Source organism: Microcebus murinus, chromosome 16 (genome assembly GCF_040939455.1).
Source record: "Microcebus murinus isolate Inina chromosome 16, M.murinus_Inina_mat1.0, whole genome shotgun sequence".
NCBI lineage: Eukaryota > Metazoa > Chordata > Mammalia > Primates > Cheirogaleidae > Microcebus > Microcebus murinus.
Window position 1 is genome coordinate 43,884,493 of NC_134119.1, and position 7,078 is coordinate 43,891,570.

General features: G+C 42.6%; 1 long non-coding RNA gene across 1 annotated transcript; it reads right to left on the bottom strand.

Moving 5' to 3' along the window:
- Positions 1-380: 380 nt before the first annotated feature.
- LOC105857115 (uncharacterized) lies at positions 381-4,949 on the bottom strand. The gene is made up of 4 exons (XR_012912546.1): positions 4,632-4,949; positions 2,527-3,069; positions 1,386-1,425; positions 381-575 (listed from the first exon to the last, which is right to left on the bottom strand). It is a non-coding gene; the product is annotated as an uncharacterized LOC105857115 (long non-coding RNA).
- Between the last annotated feature and the right edge of the window lie 2,129 nt (positions 4,950-7,078).

Sequence of the window (7,078 nt, forward strand, 5' to 3'; positions counted from 1 at the left end):
TTAATCTATTCATGAGGGATCTACCCCCATGAAAAAACACCTTCCATTAGGCCCCACCTCCAACATTGGGCATCAAATTTCAAAATGACATTTAGAAGGGATGAACATTCAAACCATAGCATTCTGCCCCTGACCCTTCAAATCTCATGTCCTTCCCACATTGCAAAATACAACCATCCCTTCCCAACAGTCCCCAAGGTATTAACTCATTTCAGCATCAACTCAGAAGTCCAAAGTCTCATCTGAGACTCAAAGCAGGTTTCTTCTAGCTATGAGGCTGTAAAATCAAAACCAAGTTATCTACTTCCAAGATACAATGATGGTACAGGCATTGGGTAAACATTACTTATTGACATCCAACAAATTGTTCCAAAACTTAATGGCTTGAAACAACGATTTATTGTTATTTCTCTAGTTATGGGAATTCACTGGACTTAGTGGTGCTTGCCTGGGGGTCTTGCATGTGGTAACCCATGGCTAGGGTTGGAGTCACCTCAATGCTAGACTGGACTGGATGTCTAAGATGACTTCTTGACTCTCCTGTGTGGCATCTGGGCTGAGATAGCTGGAACAGGCTAGATATAAAAAAAGAAGAAGAAAGAAAAACATGGCCATTTTTACATTTGAAAGAAATCTATTAAAAATATCAGAATATGCTGGGTTCGGTGGCATAGGCATGTAATCCTAGCACTCTGGGAGGCCAAGGTGGGAGGATCATTGGAGCTCAGGCATTTGAGACCAGACTGAGCAAAAGCAAGACCCCATCTCTACCAAAAATGGAAAAAATTAGCTGGGTATGGTGGCACATGCCAGTAGTCCCAGCTACTTGGGAGGCTGAGGCAGGAGGGTCGCTTGAGCCCAGGAGTTTGAGATTTCAGTGAGTTCTGATGATACCACTGCACTCTAGTAGGGGTGAGAAAGCAAGACTCTGTCTCAAAACAAAAACAAACATACAAAAACAAAAATCAAAATACAGAATGGGTTAAGGAAAAGGGATAGAAAATGATATTAATATGTCTGGCAAGTAGCAAAAGAAAGCTAGTATAGCTATATTAATGTCACAGAAAATAAACTTGTATGACAAAAAAGTATGTCTCAAGATAAAGTGAGTCATTCCTATACATGTAACAATTCTAAATCCAAATGCCCATAATAATATAGCTTCAAAACTTGTAAAGAAAAAAATTACCAAAACTACAAAGAAAAATACATGAAATCATCAATATAGTAGGCATTTTTGTAATAGAGATAGGGTCTTGCTATGTTGTCCAGGCTGGACTTGTACTCCTAGGCTCAAAGGATTCTCCCACCTCAGCCTCCAGAATAGCTAGTACTTATAGGTGTTTGCCACTGTGCCTAGCTTATGGTGGGCAATTTTAACTCACCATTTGCAGTAGTGGATAGATCAAATAGGCCAAAGAAATCCTGAAAGATATAGAGATATGAACACAATTAGCAGGCTTTATCTGATATACATATTATATATATAATATATATTCTATATATGTCAGTGTATAGAATACTGTACCACCCCATTGCAGAATACACATTAATAAGTATCAATTGCATACTTAGCCACAGAAAAAGTTTCAACAAATATCAAATGATTGGTAGAAATAGTGGCCTTCACATCAGCACTCGAGGAGTGTATTGGCTGCATTGGACAGAGTTGTTTACTCCCTTCTTGAAGCATGTTCTTCTTGGGCCTCCAAGGGCATGCTCTTAATTTCCCCCCCATCTCACTGGCAGCTACTTCTCAGTCTCCTTTGAGATTTCTCCGTATCTTTTTGAGTTTGAAACATTGAGTATTTTGGAGCTCAGTCCTTGGAGCTCCTCTTCCTTTTTAACGCTAACCCAAAGTGACTGTGTCCATATTTGTAGCTTTAAATACCACTTAAATGCTGCTGATTTCCAAATTAAGCCTCCAGCCCAAATTCTTCCTTTGGATTTCAGACTCACAGATCCACCTGCCTACTCAACATCTCCACTTGGAAGTCTAATTGGGATATCAGACTTAACATGTTCAAATCTGAATCCTTGATTTCTCCCCTAAACCTGTTCCTCTTTTATTCTTCCTGTCTTAGTAAATGACAACTCTACTCCTCAAGTACTAAAGCCTAAATTCTTGGTGTCATCCTTGTGTTTTCTTTCTCTCTTACTCCACAATAACAAATCCTGCCATCTTTCTCCTTACTGCCTCCACTCCTGCTACCCTAGGTCAAGCCACCATTATCTCTTAACCTGAATAACAGTCTCCTAACAGGTTGTCTCAGTTATCTATTTCTATGTAATGATCCCAACGTTTAGTGGCTTAAAGCAACATCAGTTTATTTTTTTATTTCCCATGATTCTGTGGGTTGATCAGGCAGTTCTACAATGTCATGTGATGACAGGTTGGGTGCTAGGATGGCTGGAAGGTCTGGTATGGCTTCACTCCCATGGCTGGCAGTATGTGATGGCTACCCTGTGGAAGCTCCGCTGGAGCTGTTAGCCAGGGGCCTTGGTTTCCCTCTACTTGGGCCTCACCTCTCCACATAACTGCTTGGGCTTCCTCACAGCATGGTGGCTGGGTTCTGAGTGGGAGCATTCCAGGTACTGAAAGGGAAGCTGCAGATTTCTTAAATCACAACCTTGAGGGTAGGATGAAGTCACTTCTATGCATTCTTTTAGTCAACTAGTCAGCACCTGCCCAGATTCAAGTAGTGAGAAATGGAATCTACCTTTCGATGGCAACAGTGGCAAAGAATGTTTGGTCACCTTTAGTTCACCACAGAGGTCTCTCTGTTTCCACCTTTACCAGCCCATAATTCCCCACATAACTTCCAGAGACTTCCTTTTAAAACTTAAGTCCTAAAAATTCTCCAATAGCTTCTCCTTTCATCCAGAATAAAAATTAAATTCCTCATCATGGTCATCACGACAACGTAATCTGACCTTTGCTCCCTCCCCCAGCTTCTCTCTCCTACTCACTGCATCAGGCCACGTTAGCCTCTGCTGTTTCTCATCCTCGCCAGTCACACTGTCCCGGGCCTTTCACGGATGCTCCCTCTGCCTAGGTCCCACGGGTCTCTGCATGGAAGAATCAATTCTTACTTCCTTCAGGGGTCTAATCAAAACACATTTTTTCCAAAGGGCCTTCCCTCTCTTGAATAAGCAAAAACAATACCAGCACAATAAGAAACAGGTGTCTCTGGGCAGAGGGGGGAATTGCTTAGAAGGGGCCCAGGGAAGCTTTTTGGGGTGATAAAATGTTCAATATTTTGAATAGTAATTACATGGATAAAGCTGGAACCCATTCTACTAAGTGAAGTATCTCAAGAATGGAAAAACCAGCACCACATGTACTCACCAGCACATTGGTATTAACAGATTAACACCTAAGTGGACATGTAGGAGTAACGTTTATCGGGTGTCGGGAGGGTGGGAGGGGGGAGGAGGGGATGGGTATATACAACCACAACGAGTAAGATGTGCAACGTTTGGGGGATGGACATGCTTGAAGCTCTTACTCGAGGGGAGAGGGGGGCATGGGCAATATAAGTAACCTTAACACTTGTACCCCCATAATATGCTAAAATAAAAATAATAATAATAATTTAATGGATGTTGTTTCTCTTATCTATTGCTGCATAACAAACTGCTCCCAAATTTAGTTGTACAAAACAACTATTTATTATCTCTCAAGATTTCTGCAGGACAGGAACTTGGACAGGGCACAGTGGGGACAGTGTGTTCTGTGATATCAAGGGCCTCAGCTAGAAAACTTGAAGGCTTGAGGCTAGGATCATCCAAAGGCTTATTCACTCATCAGCTGGGGCCTGAGCAGGGGCTGTTGGCCAGAACACCTACATGTGGCGTCTCACAGCATGGTGAATGAGTTTTGAGGACAGGCACAGGGAAGGTGGGTGAGGAGGGAGAGAGAGATTGAGCCAGGTGGGAGAGGTATTGCCTTACACAACCTAGTCTCAGAAATCACGTCATGTCCCTTCTGCTACAGACTGTGCATTGGAATCAAATCACTGAGGCCACTCCACATTCAAGGGAAGGGATGGGAACAGTGAGAATGATGGAAACAATGGCACAGAATTGTCAGACATGTTTTAGAACCAACACAGGCAGGTCTGCACAATTGGCACAGATCATTGATTGAACACTTAAAGAACTATGCATTTGATGGTATAGCAATTACAGCTCCATTTAAGAAATGGAAAAATGGCCTTCCCTGGCCTGAAAATAAAGTCCCCACCCCAAGGTCACTTCCCTTTGCCCTGTTTTTGTTCACTTCATAGCACCTATCACAGCCTGTCACAGCCTGACAGATTGGCCCTTCCACTTATTTGCTGTCTCTCTCCCACCCTCACGTGCCACCCCCACAAGACTGTAAACTCTAGGGCAGCAGGCACTTTGTGCTGAAGACCCAGCACCTACAACTGAGTCTGGCGCTCAGCTGCTCAGTCAGTATTTGTTGAATGTTAGTAAATGAATTGCACGATTCCAGGAAGGCAAGTGGAGCTGCCTTCCTGGCCTTCCTGCCACAGCTGACACGAGTAGTGATCACACACTTTATATCAAAGTGTTAAATGCAGATCACAGATATCGCAGGCATTCAGATGAGGAAGAGACAGTCTAACCTGAATAGTCTTTAGAGGTGACTTGGTTTAGCTCCTTGTTTCTGAGCGAGCGCAGTGGGATCGAAAGGAGATGACAGGCTTATTCATGGCCACGCAGCAGCAGGTTTAGAAGCCAGGCCACGTGACCTGGGTCACTAGCTACAGCGCGAGGCTCTTAACCCTCTGCAGAGGGCTGCCTCCTCCCTCCAGTGCAGTACCTTTTGGGAAAGGAGTGTTCCTGGCCTGGCAGTGCTGTTGGATAGAAACAAATGAAACGTCAGAAATGAGACTGACTCTGTGAATTGGACAATGAAAGTCAGGCTCACACTTTATGAGTTCTCTTTGCATTAGACAGAAGGGAAATGCATTTTCTTTGGATTTTTAAGTCGTTTGATTTACCTCTGGTGGTGGGGTTGGCCACATAAAAATATTCCTGGTCTCCTGGTGTCATAATATCCCCTTTTTTCCTAATCATAGGCTAAAGTGCTCTCTATAAAAGGTGGAGATTTCTAAGCCAGTTTTCTTTAAGCAACTGATTCCATGATAGAAAGATAGAAACATGTTCCTGCCGTTCACGTGAAGAAAAGCTTTTTGATCCTTGCGTTTGTTACATTTCTGAGAGCACTAATTAATTTAAGGCATTCTTGTATTGTGCAGTTTTAAATTCCGGGGTGTGAGTGGCTCCCACATTGCCAGCCAGAAGCCAGATAATGACTCATTTTTGCATAACACAAGTGTCCAATTCCATGTTTTAGTTCTTATTCAAGTTTCTTGAACGACTCTATTTAAGTAACACGTGTTTGGACAAAGAAACACACTAGTCCAGGTGGAAGATTCATTTCAGAAAAGAATATGGGGATTTACCGAACAGTGCAAATCAGGATTTAAAAAACAGAAAGAGGCTGGGCGCGGTGGCTCACGCCTGTAATCCTAGCACTCTGGGAGGCCGAGGCGGGTGGATTGCTCAAGGTCAGGAGTTCGAGACCAGCCTGAGCAAGTGCGAGACCCCATCTCTACTATAAATAGAAAGAAATTAATTAGCTAACTAAAAAAAAATATATATATATATATATATATATATTAGCCAGGCATGGTGGTGCATGCTTGTAGTCCCAGCTACTTGGGAGGCTGAGGCAGGAGGATCGCTTGAGCTCAGGAGTTTGAGGTTGCTGTGAGCTAAGCTGATGCCAAGGGACTCTGGCCAGGGCAATAGAAATGAGACCCTGTCTCAAAAAACAAAACAAAACAAAACAACAACAAAAAAAAAAAACAGAAAGAAGAAATGAAAAATGGTGCTTGCACACTTTGTACACTAAATAATAAATTACTAAGGTATTTTCTCCTTCAAATTGATATCATTGTCTTACTAAGCAAAATTGGCTATTAATGATTTTAAAAATGCATAATTCTTCTCCCCCATACCCCCTCCTACCCTTGCTTCCATCTTCATGATTATTGTCACCTTGAGGAAACCACAAGCTAAGCCCAGGAGGCCTTATGGAATCAAATCTTGCTCATGGCGGTGCTTCTAATAGGCACAGGCTTCATTCAAATTCATCATCCCTAAATGGATGATGCAAGTTATTCGCTTAAGCAATGAATGAATAATGAGATAGGGTGGGTTGCACTTTTCTTTTTCTTTCTCTTTGTAATTGTCATGAACCATACATTCCAATTTTCCAGTCTGTACCTCAGTTAAAATCGCATCAGTCTACTTAGTTACATTAGGCTCTCTGAGAGCCTCTGCAAATGTCTTCCTTTTTTTACTGCTGCAGTGACTCTTATCCACCCTACAGAGACACTACATATTTATGCCTTCCATAAAGCTTTGCTTAAAGCATATGCTCACTAAATGTTTGTTGACTGAATCTGTGACGAGAGAATGTCCTTTGTACTCCCTCCTTTCCAAAAAAGAGATGCCTAAAATCCTAGAAACATGTTTGGAATGGCTTTCCTTAGAGACAAATAAAATTTCAAGATTAATAATGTCTGTGAAATTTCTTAAGAATGTGGTAGGCCGGGCGAGGTGGCTCACGCCTGTAATCCTAGCACTCTGGGAGGCCAAGGCGGGTGGATTGCTCGAGGTCAGGAGTTCGAAACCAGCCTGAGCAAGAGCGAGACCCCGTCTCTAATATAAATAGAAAGAAATGAACTGGCCAACTAATATATATATATAGAAAAAATTAGCCGGGCATGGTGGCGCATGCCTGTGGTCCCAGCTACTCGGGAGGCTGAGGCAGGAGGATTGCTTGAGCCCAGGAGTTTGAGGTTGCTGTGAGCTAGGCTGACGCCAAGGCACTCACTCCCACACAGCAATGAAAAAAGAACTGATGCATACAATATGAAAGAATTTCACAAACATGATACTAAGTAAAAGAAGCTAGACAAAAGACTACAAGTGGTCTGAAACTCTAAAATACTAATCTATAGAGACAAAAACCAGATCAGTAGTTACCTGAGGCCAGAGA